Source organism: Leptonotus elevatus, chromosome 16, assembly GCF_054856555.1.
Source record: "Leptonotus elevatus isolate MCC_2025b chromosome 16, RoL_Lele_1.0, whole genome shotgun sequence".
NCBI lineage: Eukaryota > Metazoa > Chordata > Actinopteri > Syngnathiformes > Syngnathidae > Leptonotus > Leptonotus elevatus.
In genome coordinates, this window is record NC_141254.1 from 12,765,229 (window position 1) to 12,781,279 (window position 16,051).

Consider the following 16,051-nt stretch of genomic DNA (forward strand, 5'->3'; position numbering starts at 1 on the left):
TTAGACTGCCCTTCCCTCTGAACATTCTTATATCACACACTAGACTATTTACACAACCGCGACAACAAATCACACAAACCGCATTCTGTTTCCTAAATCCTATCTCCTTTTCGAGTTATTAATCGCGTCGCCCTTCCCTTCTTTTGTTGTTCGCCACCATTAAGGAATCAAAAGACTCTTTTGTGATGTGAAGACGCAGGAAGACATCTACGTCTCCGCGATGCACGCGCAGATGACGAGAGAAGAGGCAAAAACTTGAAGGAAAGCTTCCTGTTCATCCCCCGTTAGGATTTCTCGCCACTCATGTGACTCGGAATCAAAGCGGAGGATGTTTAATATCTGGCAGAAGCTACAATAGCCGCCCGCCGCCGCCGCCGCCGCCGCTCTTAGAATGACTGCATTCCCCAAACGTCCGCGACAAACAAATCAGTTCAACAGTTCACTAAAAAAAAAAATCATTACTTCCCTTAGTTCCAAGTGTCGAGTTCATCAAGAGGATAATTTCATGCACGTTTAAAGAGGAAGTCAACCTTCAACATTTCTTGACAATAATATGTTATTTGTGACCACACTGCTCTCTAACGTGACATTCTGATTACATTTGTGAATTATGAGTTATGCAGAAAAATCCAGCCGTTTTTTTTTATCCATCTCAGGGGAGCTGCCATTTTGCCACTTGCTGTCGACTGAAGATGGCATCACAAAATGGCCGCCTTCTGATATTGGTCAAAACTGATGGATTTTGCTACTTAACTCATATTCCGCTAATATTAACCAGAATACCATATTTAGAGTAGTGGCACTGCATAGAACATATTATCGTCAATCATTTTTGGGAGGGGTTGACTTCCCCCCTTTAAAAGCCTCTACAGTGAGTAACGTGAGTTTTCCTTGCGCCCGAGGCCACCAGCTCTCCGCAACAGATAACATCAGTTTACATGCAGCTAAATAAAAAATGACCACCAACAGTGTACAGCAACTTGAAGCCTTCTGATCTTATAGTCTGGAACAATGACTTGAAATGGACTTTTCAAAAGGCCAGTTCCCCCTTTCATGCACTTTTGAGCGTCAATGGCAGGATGGGTCAAAGGTCGGTGAGGTCAGAATGAACTCAATGACCTTAAAACGTAATTTGCTCCTGTGCTCGGCTGTCATGTGATCAGCCGGTGTACTTTGAGTGCTGTCATTGTTCCTGTAATGGCGGGTATGATGCGGTGTGGTGGTAAACAATGTCAAAACTACAACCACAATGACAAACATCTCGTTAAATAGGAAAGTCTTCGAATAGGAGTCGAAACGGAACATTGTTAAGTTTGGCAGAATTATTTTAGGTGCAGGTTTGAAGCTTGACAAGAGTGTGCACAGTATTTACTGGAATGATGTCATTAGTGACTCTGCTTTCAATATTAATGATTGAATAATTGAGGGGAGTGAGTGAAAATGCATTTGGAAAGTTGGAAATAGTAAAAAGCACTTTTCACATTTCAATCGCCTTTTGAAGTTTGCTCATTTATAAAGGAATTAACTGTGTCCAATTTTATGGTTGTTTTATTGATTTTGGTATTAGACAGAAAATTGTGTACAAACACAATTTGCGCTTCTTCTTTTTTTTTAACCGAAAAAGGTATTTGAGGCCCCGTCCACACGAAAGCCAGTTTTAATGTAGCCTCACAACTTTCTTACCGTTTAGGCCGTTCGTCCACACGGTATACGTGACTTGTGCCCTCTTGTGGCCGTTCTACATATAGGCCTTTCTTTGGAATTGTGTCATTGTTTTGGGAGGGGGAAATTCTATGTCTCAAAAGTACTAGAGGAATCAGTATTGGTAAAAGTTGTGTACTCGTACTGGTATCGGTCTGGAAAAAAATGGTGTCGAACATCCCTAAAAAATAACATTGGGTGCTGTGTTTGTCAGGAGTGCGCTGAGCTTATGCGACTTTGCAAAGAATGTTTGCCTGATGACAGACATGACGCGTTGCGTATTACGCAGCATCGTCACAGAAGTGGCCCGATGATATGATTCAGCACACGCCAGCCGCTATCACTGGACTGCATGTTTGCGTTGTGCTAAATAAACGAGACTGTGTCATATTGAAAGAGATTGCAAAAGTCTGCACAAAGATGACTTTTTTTTTCTTCTTTTTTTTAAAGCAGAAGAGGACCGCTTGGAACAAATAAACACCTGTCTCCAAATAAACAGCTCCTTATTTTATAATAACTTAAGTATATTACATATTGTGGGTAATGTGAAAGGTCACATCTCCTTTTTGTGGCATTTGGATGAATGGTGAGCAGATCAGGGTGTGGTCAGGATGGGTGGATTTGCTGATAACTTTCTAACACTTTTTAACTTTTTATCACTATCTTTTTAACTACTAAAATAATTGAGTTTGGCACCATTTTTAATCTATTGGGATTTATAATATAATATTATGTCTAATCCACTATATATCAATTACTTTCTGTAACACCCCCCCCCACCCCCCACCCAGGAAGAAGAAAACATTTTGTGCTACAACCAAGGTTATTTTAGTTAACTAAAACTAACGAAAAAACAAAAACTAAAATTCAACAAAAAAATCGTTAACAAAATAAAATAAAAACTGAAAATGCTTTTAAACAACTGAAACTACATTTTATGTTTACAAAACTAACTATAATTATAGTAAAAATGTCTTTCATTTTAGTCTTTGGTAATTCATTTAATGCATGAACCTTTGGGCATGATTTTAAATGTGATTTTAAGTAGATTTATTTGGATATTAACCAAAATAAGGAAGTTTGAAAGTGTGTCACACAAAAGTGACGTCATCTAGCAGTAGCCAATAGAAAAGCACCTTCAGATGACGTTGCTCCCATGGTATTTTTTTAAATATTGCGCACAAGTAATACACACTTTAAAAAAAAAAAAAACTCAAACTAATACTGAAACTAACTAAAACTAAGCATTTATTAAATAACTAAAACTAATAAAAACTAACAGAACCACCTTGAAAACGAATTAAAACTAACAAAAATGAAAAATTCCAAAACTATAATAACCCTGGCTCCAACTCTCCACCGCGACTACAAATATAATTTATTTATGAAATTGTGATAGTTACACCTCTGCGTAACATTAAAACGAAAAAGTAAGAAATATAGATCAACTTACAACAAAGAATAACTTTATCAAAATTGTTTTTAATCTGTAACAAAAAGTTTTGAAGTGCAGCACTTTGCTAGGGAATAAAAAAATAATTAAATGTGAGTGCCACTGCCACCTACTGTAGTGGATGTGCCGTTGCACTTTATATTTGTTTGGAAAAAACAAACAAACAAACGTCCCAATATTTGAGAATGGCTGGTCTAACCATTAATATGAATCTCAACCCAGGATAAATCCCATTCACTAAATATTTAAAACTGATTTAAAACTGTTAAAATTATTGCGTCAGCAAAAAGAAGCTTTCGGGCGAAGTATGAGGCACTCCCAAATACACACATGGTCAAGTTATTCTTCACTATACAAGACTGATTTGTTTGGTTTTGCTGGCATTGTTCTACAGGCCATCAAGGGGTGAGGGTTTTTTTTTTAGAAAGAAAAAAAAAACATCGAAATAAACGGCAGTATTTACATTGTGCTTTCCAAGAACCACAATGTATTGTCCTCAACATGATGTCGGATGTTTAGAATTACAGAAAATATTGTGTGTTTACCTTGTTGTGAGGAAGTCTTTTTTTTGCATTTGTTCAATTGGATCTGACGTTTCCTGACCGCTGGGAATCACACGCACGCACACACACGATCGGAGGTGTACTGTACCTAACGTTATGGCCTAAAATCAGCCTAAAACTATTTCTCAAACTAATTAGATTTTAGCATTTATCCTCACAAGGGCCAGAGCGCTGGGCTTTGATGATGTCATCATTAGTTCTGTCCTCTGATTGGTTGAAAAGACAAAAACTTGTTACTTTACAGCCAATTTTGACTAGCTAAACATGTCTGTGGGGATGCGCACTCAATAACACTGATGGAAATCAGCGACACTGGTGAGTATGATGTAGATATTTTTTTTATGTTTCACGGTTTTGTCATTTAATTAGATAAGTATTCATTTTGAACTGCTCCAGTTTTTAGCAGTCTTATATGAATTGTAAAATGTTGATTTTACTACATGGCATTGATGTTTAAAGCTAAAGTTGACAAATCGTAACTTTACAGAGGACTTGTTTTGATTTGTTTTGTATGCTAGTACTTTGAAATTTTACTTTTGTTCTGTAATTGTATTATTTGGGGACTATAGATGGAAACTAGAATAGTGATACATCTGGTACAGACATCTTTTAAGGCTCTTTAAATAAACTGTAAAAAAGAAAAAAAAATTGTCATTCAATGCTTAACAATTAGTAATATGCAAACATAGTTATTGGTCATAATAGCATTAACAATTTTTTTTACACGTTTAGCTAGGCTGGGCAGATGTGATGTGCTCACCATGTTCTTGAGTAAGTTTTACTCTAAACAGAGTAAAATTTACACTAGGAAAAGTAAAATAGGGTTAGGGTTAGGGTTAGGGTTAGGGTTAGGGTTAGGGTTAGGGTTAGGGTTAGGGTTAGGGTTAGGGTTAGGGTTAGGGTTAGGGTTAGGGTTAGGGTTAGGGTTAGGGTGTATTGCTCATCATCTGGAATCTTCGTAACTCCGGGAATATCTCCTTTTGGATATGAGCAAACAGTAGGAGTTGCATAGCTTAGGTGGTGTCCCAAGATGAAGGCTGTGAGTTTGGTCCTCAACCCTTGTGTAACTTTTTCTTTCTTTTTTTTATATAAACTAGTCAAATTTAGTCAGAATCTCTCCTTGCAAAATATACTTAGAATTTCTGAGTGACAAATCTTTTTTCTTATTCGTGGCATAGGCAAATTCTGTTGTACACACTAAAAATGAATAAAATTTACTCTGAACATTTTACTCTCTTACAAGTGTGAGACCAAATAGACTCTGTTTAGAGTAATTTTATTCTACAGAATTTACTGTGTAATGTTTTTGGTCCATGGTTGTATGCTGTAAACGTATACAGTCACTGATAGTGCAGTGCTTCATTCGCTTCAGCGCAGTTCCCATCCCACTCAGTGATGGTGGAAATGTGAGTGTGAATGATTGACTGAGGGTGTGATCCACCTCTCACCCAAAGTCAGCAGGGACCGCCTCCAGCTCCTCGTACAGGATATAAATGAAAGGTGGATGGCTGAATATGTTGCGTGAACTACAATAAAAAGCAAATCTTGCATTAGCATTTGTAATGCCAGCCCACTGTTACACAAACTATTCAGTGTGCCAATGAGAGGGAGAGGCCGTGTACATCTCTAGTAGCAAAGCTCAGGATCCTCCCCTGGTTGTCATGGCAACAAAAGCCAGACTTACCATGAGGCGGAAAGAGAGCTGGCTTGCTTGCACAAGACAAAGGTGACTTGGGGTGGAATTTTTGATAAAAGCATGTTATCAAGACAGCTGAAACTGTTTTAAATTGTAAACAAACAAACAAACAAAAAGCATCTGTGTCCACAGGTCAGTCATGTCACCTTTCCTCTCTTTAGCAGAGAGCGTTGACCTTCCGAAAGGTCCTCCATATATTATTACACCACCTTTCCCACGAGAACAGCTAAAAGTGCACACAAGGCGCACACAGAGCACAACTTGACTTCCAAAAGAGGACTCTTTTTTTTTCTTTTTTTTTTTATCCTGTTAATGGCATCTCAGCAAGTTGTCATTAGTTCTACCGTGGTGACTTGTTCAAACAGCAGACAGGAGTGTTGTTCACAGGTACACATCCTGTCTTCCGTGTTCAACTTTGCACTGAATTAGACAAGCACATACATAGGGAATGCATCAACTGCATTTGAAGGCTTCACTGAACATCATCTGCATGTGATTAAGCTATCGTTTCCCTGATGCTCTAAAAATGATTGGCTGTTTGATGGTTGTCATTATTTATTGAGAAAAGTTTATATACTGAGATATGCCTAAATTTAATGTACACACCACTGTTGAATGGTACTTTGGTAAAAGATAGCTATTCACGAATTTCATTCATAAAATACTCAAAATATAGTATGCTGGTGCAAAAGGCTAAACTAGTGGCTGCAACATCCATCAAGAGCCCCGCCTCTTGCCCAACGTCAATAAAAATCACCCACGACAATGAGGACAAGTGTGGAGAAAATGGATGTATGGTTAAAAGAAAAGGAAACCGATGCAGCAACAACAACAAGGTGAATAATAGTGGCTCATGCATACAGCCCTGTGGAACTCCACGATTAACTTGACTTAAGCACCTGACACCCAGCACAGACAACTAATAACAACAATGAAAAGAGAGAATTAAATCTCAATTGGTCATTATATATATATATATATATATATATATATATATATATATATATATATATACACACACACACACAAACACACACACACACAATACACACGCAACTGTGCTGTGGTGGACACAGCCATCCTCTCAAATGTCAGCTTTAGCTTCATTCAGCTGTTTTCTTGCACCAGGGGCCTTCTTTCTCCTTCTGGTAAATTTGTGCTGATTTAGGAGCTACAAAAATAACAAACCTTGCTTGTTCAGGGTTGCTTGTCCCTTTAAAGCAATAGTAAGGAATAATTGGGTTTATTGCAGCTTGACTCCCCAAAGTGTGTACTTCAACAAATCAGCAGTAGGCCTTCTATACAGTATGTATATTAGAGAACTAATTCTTTAGAACTAAAATAAATTGATGTCAAGAGCCTTTGTACAATTAATGTGCAAGATAAACACTAGTCTTTGTCCTAAATGTTTAATCTTTTAGTGATCTCGGGTTCAACACAGTTAAGAATGAGTTGCTAGTCTCCATGTTTACAAGTCCGTGAAATGTCCCACATTCTGTCATAGGCCATCATTAGAAGTTAAAACGATTCCATTGTATTACTTTGCAAGACTTTTGTCGAAGCGTTTCTTCCAGCACTCATCAACAGAAGCCCACTCAGCACCTCTTGCTCCGTCCTTGTCCTCTAACCAAGTGATTCAGGCAGCATGACGCTGCACACGTAACAGCTTTTGTCAGCATCAAAAAGAGCTTCGTGGATGTTGATCCAGACATTGATGCTTCTGGATACACTCGGTGACGTGATACACATATGCAGCGGAAATCCATCCGGCTTGAAGCGGAAGTCAAGTCCAAAATGTCTTTACAATATGTTCCGTTTGCCCCCACTAGTCTAAACATTCTGATTAATATAGTGTTTGTGGAACATAAATTAAGCAGCAAAATACACCTGTTTTTATCCATCTCAGGGGGGCGGCCATTTACTTGCTGCCGACACAGTTGCTCGGGCAACAACCGTCGCTGATCACCTATTGTCTGGTTTTGCTCATGTGACATTCACAAAAGGAACCCTTACGCAACATCATTTTCAGTGGACAGCAAATGGCAAAATGGCCGCCCCCTGAGGTGGATCTCTCGATTGTTGTGATACTTACAACCGGTGTGCCCTATCTGTGTTCCAGCTCAACAGGGACCCTAATTACAAAACAAGGGACACCAGGGAACTTAAGGAGGGCAAATTGTGAGTCACCACCGACCTGAACTGATAATGACAAAAATATTTGTTTTGTGTTGCATCTCCCCAAAAGATTCCCTTACCAAAAATACGTTTATTTAAGTACGCTTGAAGTATATTCAAAATTAGGAGAGTATACTTCCAAAAAGTACAAGAAAAGTCAACTCCACCAAGTAAATGTTAAGTGTACTTGTAAGTATACTAAAACATATCATAAAAGGTTACATACTGTCGTACAGTGGTCCCCAAGTCCGGTCCTCGAGAGCTCCTATCCAGCTTGTTTTCTATGTTTCCCTCCTGCAGTGCAGCTGAATCTAATGATCAGCTAATCAGCAAGCTTTGCAGAAGCCTGATAACGATCCTGATCATGAATCAGGTGTGTTAGTGGAGAGAAACATGGAAAACAGGCTGGATAGGGGCTCTCGAGGACCGAACTTGGGCACCCCTGCTGTAGTATATACTTGGAAGGCACTTGGCAAGTAAGGAACCAAAATTATATATATTTTTTCTAATTATTATTATTATTATTATTATTATTATTATTATTATTATTATTATTATTATTATTATTATTATTATTATTTATTTATTTATTTATTTATTTATTTATTTATTTATTTAAAAATTAAAGCCCTTGGGGTAATGTGGCTGGATAGCCTAGAGGTTAAAGTTGCTACTTTCAGTACTAGTGTTTGCTGGTTCGATCCCTGTCAAGTCATCACTGGGCTTTTTGCTGTAAACTAAACTGTGGACATAAGAGTACCACACAGTATACTTTTAAGTATACTCACTTTAAAATACTATAAAGTATACTTTCAAGTATACTTAAGTATATTATAAAGTATATTAATAAGTATACTTAAGCATACTCCTTGGGACTAAATTCGAACATTTTAGTACACTTAAAAGTATACTTAAGTATATTGTAAAGTCTATTAATAAGTATACTTAAGCATACTATATTATAAAGTATATTAATAAGTATACTTAAGCATACTTTCAAGTGTATTAAAATGTTCCAATTTAGTCCCAAGGAGTTTACTTAAAGTTCACTTTTAGTACAAGAATAAGTACACGCGAAAAATAAACTTAGGTATACTTAAGTATACTCTATATTATGTACTTAAAGTATACTACTTTTTGGTAAGGGTTGACTTCACTGCTAATGTGGAGTAACCCTAAACATTGTTGACTGGGCTATGTTGTTCAAAAGTATTGATAAAATGTATGCTAAATGCTAAAAAAAAACAAAATCTGTGTCTTTACAAACACAGGACACACAAACACACATACTGTACATATACGCAGACGGATGAAAAATTCATGAAAGACTTTCATTCACGTTTTAGTCAAGTATAGTATCTATTCATAGCCGGGGATAAGTAGAGGATTCACGTGTCCTTTACTCTTCCCTGTGCATACCACGCATACACAAAAGCTAGCATCAAAAACAGCATTTAATGTATTTTCCTTTTTGATATCAATTGTTAGTGAGTAATTCTAATAAATATCCCCCCATACATATTGTCATTCCCACGGCCCTGCATGCATTTTTTGGAAGCATGTTTGGGTTTTCTTCCCCCACCAGATGAGCGACTCTCAAAACATTAGCCCCTTGGATTATTAATATTTAGAATTCAAACATCCTGCCCTCATTTATTCTCCACAACGGGATAAGATTTTGTCTCTAACTGAAAAAAAAAATGGGGCAATGTTTATTTGGGGAAATTGGGCGTCACTCGAGGCATTATTCAGATCGCACGAGATTTTTTTTTTTTTTATTGTGATGCTGCTGCCTTGAACTGGATGGTGAACTTCCATTTTACCACAATGATTTCTACACTGCCTTATGACAGCGATTACGGAGACACACCAAGGCATCTCATTAGCTTTTATTCTCACCATAATGGAATTCTAATTAGATCAGATCCTAACTGCCTTGAGCAGGGGGTTGTTGGAAGCTGTTGTTATGGAAGATGGCAACAATGATAATTAGAAGAGCACATTACAAACAGAAGTGCTAGAAAATAATATTTTCATTATGCGGCATTGAAGTGGCTGGTCCCAAGTCCCGACGTATTATTTTTTCACAGGGCCCCAAATCCCTTAGACATATGTTGTTTTCACCCTATTCTCATCTTGATCAGTTCACACACAGCAGGCAATGTGCCAACCTCGACAGACTGTCTACCACCAAATCACAATTGGAGATTTTTAACCTTCATTTACGCAATCATTATTCAAACGTGTGCTTACAGCCTTAAACCAAATGCAGCAGCTGCATTCTGGATGTATATAAGCTGTAGCCTATCACAGCTGACTTTGACAAACGGGTCAAATGCAAAATTAATAAAATTAGTATTTTATCATAATTCATGTTTTATTTAGGTTTTTAATATCATACAATGCAAGAACACATGTATTGAGTGTAAGTCATATCATAATGTTTTAAGATGTGGACATAGAAAATAAATATCAACTGTATATTGCACAATTCTAGTTAACAAACTTAGTTGGGCAATTCAACAAAATATATTAAGTTTTGCTGAAAATGTTCCGCGATAATTTTCTGGTTATGATTTATTATGTTAAGTGCAGCACTGCATCAGAGTATGATGATTTTTTTTCTTGTAATATTAGACCATTTTTATTCATATTAAAGCGTTAATTCAGAAATGTGCTACTTTCCAGCTATAATTGTGGTATATATTGTGGCATATATTGTGGTATATTTTGGGCTAAAGCAGTAATTTAAGATGTAATAACTTCAACTATTAACAAAAAAGCAGAAAATAGGGGGAGGGGAACAAACTGATATTGATTTCTTAGCTTTTATTTTGACATTTTTAGAATCATATTGTGGTAGGGATAAGATAAACCGTTTGAAACTGGAACAGTTTGGTCAAAAAAAAATTGGGGGGGGACAAAATATATATATATTATTATTTGAAAAAGTAATTATTTATTTATTTATTTATTATTTTTTTTATTTATTATGAAATTTTGGCTGGTCAAAAAAATATATATATATTTTTTTTTAATTTGCCAATGAAATGTGGTAGGGATTTGATTTTGAAATGATCAAAAAGGATTGCAAGCTGCACAGAGAATAACAAACTATAAATATTGTATGAATATTGCATTATCAATGTCAATCAAAAGTGACAGAAAGTGTGTGGCGAGGGCAAGGACTGTGATTCAGCCACTGAGTGCACTTTTGTGCTCTCGCTTACATAACGATGTTTTATCATATGTTAGTTTAGTTGAGAAACGTAACTTTGCATAACACTCCTCAATGGCCAATACAGACACACATACATGTAAAAATGGAAAAAGAGCGTGCTCAAGGAAAATGTGCTTCGCGTAGCTTTTTGCATTGCCTACAGCAAAAGTACAAAAGGGCAGATGAAGAATCTGTGACATAAGACCCCGCGTGCCACAACTGTCATCTTCATGGTCCATTTTGGGGGGGATTAAAGTAAACAAGACATAACATACATAAATTCAACTTCAGGGGATGCTGGCAGGAAGAGAAGTTGACCAGAATTTGACCAGTCTATTAAATCATAGCAGCAGACTGTTACTTGAACCAAGGCACACATTTCACATTGGAAAAATCTCATGGCAGAGCATCAAATAAAAATTAATACTGAGTTTCAGTTTGAGATCTTGGCTTGTTTAATCGAAGGTTCTGTCAATATATTGTTAGCATAAATAGATGAAATAAGATTCAGCGTATGTAGTTACTTTTGGCCCATTTTCAGCATCTGTGATTTTCTCCATCATCTGAAATATTTTAAAGCAACATTTTTAAAAATCCATTGTGAAAATAAAATACAAAAGAAAAGACATGAGTTAACGATGATAAACAATGTAAAGTCAGCACAATTGGAATGATAGAAAATGTGTTGCTATTTGAACACAAAAACACCATTCATGCAGTTTGACACCAAGGTGAGAGTCATCATTTTTGTGCTCAGCAAAAGATTGTATTGTTTGCTTTGCTGTAGACACAGAGCGAGCGCAGCGTTGAACTGTCAACCCCAACCCTTGAGCCTCGACCCCATTGTGCGAAGAGGGAGCGGGTCGCCCTCTTCCCCCGGACGACACGATAACATACTGTAGGTGATGAGTCCGTCTATAGGAGGCAGGGCGGAGGGCCGGTGACATCACATACAGTCAGCCCGTGGAGAGGATGTGCGATAGACACCCAGAATCTTGTTTATTTTCACTTCGGGGGAAGTTGACGTGTTACAGAACAGGAGATAAGGAAAACAATACATCATGGGATGATTTCATATCATTTCATAACATTAATACAGAAAACGGACACCTGACAGACAGCGGAGTGTAATTAAAAATGTACATTTTTGGTTTATTGCAATTACAGAAGTTTCATTCCCCCCAACTTTCTCACGATTACTGCATATTTAGCCTCTAGCAGACCGCCTGCTGAAAATCTCAACGGTGACCACATTCGGCAAAAAAGTCAGCTGACGACGTCCCAGCCGGACGGGTACCAGGCCGTGTGGCGAGCGGCAACGGTTGGGCACCACTGCAATACGGCAGGTGGATACAAATCTGTGTCTTTGCAACGACACTAATTATCAGTTTGATTGACACTCTCACAGAGTCATATACGATATGATGTAAAATATGATATGCACACAAAAATGCTGAGTTGTTTTCTTAACCCGAGCTGTGGATTCTCTTGGTTTAATTATTTTTGACAAAGTATATTGGATTGAAGATTGAAGGTTTACACAACACACAATATTGATGTTGGAATAAATGTAATGTTTAGAAAACATCAGTAGCAGCCGTATTGGATCGGTTGGTAACACCGCTGACTGTATGACATAAGTTTATACACTTTATGGAGAATGTTTCTTCTTAGAAAAAGTTTGTTTAAAGGGGAGGTCAACCTTAAAAAATTCTTGACAATAACATGTTACATGTGACCTCACTGGTCCAAACATGACATTTTGATTAATATTACATTTGTGGAATATGAGTTATGAAGCAAAATCCAGCCATTTTTATCCATCTCAGGAGCGGCCATTTTGCCACTTGCTGATGACTGAAGATGACAGCACAGTTGCTCAGGGCTCAGGCAACGACCAATCACAGCTCACCTGTTTTCTGAAGCTGAGTTTGGGATTGGTTGTTATCTGAGACCTGCGCAATTGTGTGGCATTTTCACTCGACAGCAATTGGCAAAATGGCCGCCTTCTGATATTGATAAAAACTGCTGGATTTTATTGCTTAACTCATATTCCACCAACGCAATATTAACCAAAATAGCACATTTAAACAATTGGAGCTACCTACATAGAACATTTTATTGTCAAGAGCTTTAATAATATTTGCATTATTTTTAACTGATAACCTGATAACCTACTTCTTTTGTAGCTTTAAGTCATCAGTATGGGTAGTTTTTACCCCTTGTTGGATCAAAATCTTGACCCAACATTGCTGGGTCAAACCTTCAACCCAATGTGCTGGGCATAAATAACCCAGCGTTGGTCCCTTTTGGACCCAGTGCTGGGTTAGCTATATCTGGTTTGGGTTACGTATGGTATGGTATGGTATGGTATCGTATCATATCATCTCATTGTATCGTATCGTATCGCGTCGTGCCGCGCCGTGCCGTATGGTATGGTATCGTATGGTATGGTATGGTATGGTATGGTATGGTATGGTATGGTATGGTATGGTATGGTATCGTATCATATTATCTCATTGTATCGTATCGTATCGCGTCGTGCCGCGCCGTGCCGTATGGTATGGTATGGTATGGTATGGTATGGTATGGTATGGTATGGTATGGTATCGTATCGTATCGTATCATATCATCTCATTGTATCATATCGTATCGCGTCGTGCCGCGCCGTGCCGTTTCGTATCGTATCGTATCGTATCGTATGGTATCGTATGGTATCGTATGGTATCGTATGTATCGTATGTATCGTATGGTATCGTATGGTATCGTATGGTATCGTATCGTATCGTATCGTATCGTATCATATCATATCATATATAGACTGACGTTAGCATAACGTGTGATTGACTGCAGACCAGTCTGCCATTTGCTCAAAGTCATCTGGGATAGACTCCAGCTCCCCACGACCTTAAAACAGGATGAATGGTATAGAAAATGAGTGCTTTGAAAATAGAAGTGAACATAATAAATAGCATCCTAAACAGTGTCCCTTATCCTGATGACCCAGTTTGTTGCTGATATGTGGTACATTTCCTACCATGTTCAAGGTGAAGACGGACAATGAGGAGCATGTTGTCTTGCCAGATAAGAGCACGGGTGTCTGAAAGTTTATCACACTCATGGAGGGACTGTTCGTTTTAGGGAACACAAACAAAAGAGTTTTAATATCTTTGGTCAAATGTTGTCGCTATTGATGATGTTGGCCCCACATGGTGTGAAAAAGGCAAATCAAATGATCGTCTGATTTGTGTAGTCATCTTCATGCATGATCCATAGAGCAGATTCTTGGATTTGAGAGGAATTGTCAGGAAATCGGCAGATTTTCTTTGAACATAGTGTGAAACTCACCTACGGACTTTCCCAGAAGGTCATCAGGTGACTAATCTTATAAGTGATTCTTCCACTATTTGATATTGTAAAGTGGACGCTTGCCTGTCTGAAAACACAGGAAAAGCGTCGAGATGTAGCTTGTATGGCACAGCCTCTCGAAATGACCAAAAAGGAAGAGGTAGAGACGTTGTGTCCACTCTGGGACAATGGGAACAAACCTGTGTCGCGTCACGGCACAACCATTCATAGCGCGTTGCCGTTTAGCAGAGAGGGAGGATCAAGGTCAAGCCAGTTCAGTGCAGATCGCCTGCGAGGTGAGGCGCTCTTTGCAACCTGCTCCGAACCCCGTGCCCAGCGCCAACGCGCTGTCCTGCATTGTGCTGGCACCACCACCTGCCTCCACTGATAAGATCACAACGCTCATCAAGTCGCTCTCATTAAGTAGGAAATCCCTGCGGTAATGCCAAGAACAATATAAAAAAAAATTGCTCGTTCGTAAAGGAACTGGTCTGCATCATACATGAAAGATAGGATCACTATTCTTTCATGTACAGACATCTTGACAATTCATCTCTTGCCTTACTTTTGACGTCAACCATTAACCCAATTCTAGGAATAGTTTGCGTTTGACCTCATTTGAATGGTAAAATCACTTTGTGCTGCAGAGAAGAGCAACAATGGAAAAGCCTATAAAGTGCCGTATCCTCTGTGAGGTGTGTCTTTACTCATACCAGAAAAGGATGTGGACTGAAAGGTAAACATCGTCTACCTGAGTGGACCGCACAAAAGAAGCCAAGCTAATCAAATGAAAAGTGTTTATCCGAATCAGCGCTCAAATGGAATGGCTTGGCCCGTGCTCAAGCTCTCGAGAAAGTTCCTTGGAAATCATGTTTTGCATTCATCCGGCCATTTTCTGCGCCGCGTGTCCTCGTTGGGGTCGTGGGCGAGCTGAGGCCATGACAATAGGGTGACCATATTTTCAAATTTAAAAAAAAACAGTACACTACAAACTGCTAGTCAGCCTGGTTGTGTTCTTACTTTAGCTAATGCTAAATGCTATCTTGGATGACAGTTCAACAGCTGTAAATAAGTCAATGCATTCAAACTTTTTTTTTTTGCTTGGTCCCGGCAGCTATTGAAAGCTGGCTGTGCCGTTTACCTTGTGCCGGTCCCGCATTGCAGGATTGGAAATTGGTGACAGCAGAAAAGCTCAGCTCACGTTGAGTATGACAGGCGACCGCAGCATTAGGCTAGTAGGACTACATTTCCCATGATTCTTAGACACAGAAGCAGTTCTCGTTCCAGTATGACGAAAACACGCCTGCTAGCAATTTAACAGTTAAATTCCTTTTCTAATTGGTTTATCGTATAAATCTCCATGACAACTGTGTGATTGACATGCACATGCTGACTTGACAAAAAAAAAAAGTCCGAATTTTTTTTTTTGTCTTGTGGACACTATAAACTCTTCATTTTATGGTGCTGCCTGAAACTTTCTTATTTTTAAAAGGAAATTGTTTCAGTACAGGGTTTTTTTTGTTAAGGGGGGGATTTTTTTATTTTGTGTGTTCTTTTAAAACAAGCTAGAAAAATGTACAGTGCATGTCTGATATGTAATATTTTAACAAAAATAAAACACCTCCTTTGCCTCCCACCTCTCCGCAACATATACACTGCCGTCCAGGGATACGGTTATTAAGTGTCTGGTTTAAACCAGGATAAATGGTTCTAACCACTCGATACCAACACAATATTATCACCACCATTTCTCATTTTGCTGCATTTAATTGTGGCTTACTGTTTATGTTATGTGGTAGCCATTAATTGACATTTTTCTGATTTTTCAGAGTCTTTTGAATTGGAATGAAAGACGCTAGCTGTTGCTAACTTAATGCTAATGTGCTAGTGACAGG

At 38.2% G+C, this 16,051-nt stretch overlaps 1 long non-coding RNA gene across 1 annotated transcript; it reads right to left on the minus strand.

Moving 5' to 3' along the window:
• Nucleotides 1–14,107: 14,107 nt before the first annotated feature.
• LOC147160818 (uncharacterized) lies at nt 14,108–15,376 on the minus strand. Its single transcript, XR_015097371.1, has 3 exons — nt 15,298–15,376; nt 14,357–14,540; nt 14,108–14,244 (listed from the first exon to the last, which is right to left on the minus strand). It is a non-coding gene; the product is annotated as an uncharacterized LOC147160818 (long non-coding RNA).
• Nucleotides 15,377–16,051: the final 675 nt, after the last annotated feature.